Raw genomic sequence first — 1,007 nt, forward strand, 5'->3', positions numbered from 1 at the left:
GAAGGGAAAATACAGAGAGGACATAAATCTTTATAAAACGTGACGACAAAGCCTTCATTGCAACCCATATGAATATGTAGGAGTATGAACAGGTACACTTATATGAAGAGTTAGGTTTCATTTCACCACATTTCACATTTCAGGTTTTGTAGGAAAAAATGCCCGAATTACAAGTGATTTCATAATGAACCTTTAAAATTAATAAAAATTAGCTTGATTTGTTTATGCAAAAATAATTTGGTAAAATATTAAAATCTATATAAACAAAATATAATGCTCTTATACATTTATAAATCTAAAGAGTTATTTCTCATGACTTTGATGATGACGATGGATTATCTTACTGAACGGTATCATAACAGAACTTTAGTTTGCATGCTGTCCTCACCTACACACTGTGGTGGAGCACTCCATTTTCCCTGATGGCATCTTATCCCATCTTCTTTGGATAATTTGAAACCATCCTTACAAATATAACTTAATGTGGTGCCATGCGCATATAGCCTGGGTACCAATGTTTCTCTTTCATCTTCTGAAGATCTGGATGAAATAATGCTTCCATGTTCTACATGAGGTGGTTGAGGACATGCAGTTTTTTCTATATGAAAAATAGAGATTAAAGGGTCAAGCACAAAGATGATGTTTAAATTGAAAAGTGAAATCCAACACTGTTTGGGATTTTAAAGTAAGGTCATTGGAACAAATTAAATTATTAATAACAAAAAATATTTGAAACTTGCAAAGATATATGTGCCCATAAAATCGGTGCTACTGTCCATGTGTCCCATATGCCTCTTCAGTCTCCTCCTGCTCATCTTGAGGAGTGACATACGCATAAACAGAACTTGGGTATTTCTGTCACCGGAAGTTTCTGTTTCCATTCGTTTCACATTAGAAGGGAAATAATGCTGATGGATTTCTGCACCTGGATGGTGTGTACTGTGTGGAGATGAAGTGGGATGGGTAGAGGAAAGGGGTCCTCTTGTTCCTTTACACAAAGCACAAGT

Source organism: Myotis davidii, unplaced genomic scaffold (genome assembly GCF_000327345.1).
Source record: "Myotis davidii unplaced genomic scaffold, ASM32734v1 scaffold5946, whole genome shotgun sequence".
Classification (NCBI taxonomy): Eukaryota; Metazoa; Chordata; class Mammalia; order Chiroptera; family Vespertilionidae; genus Myotis; species Myotis davidii.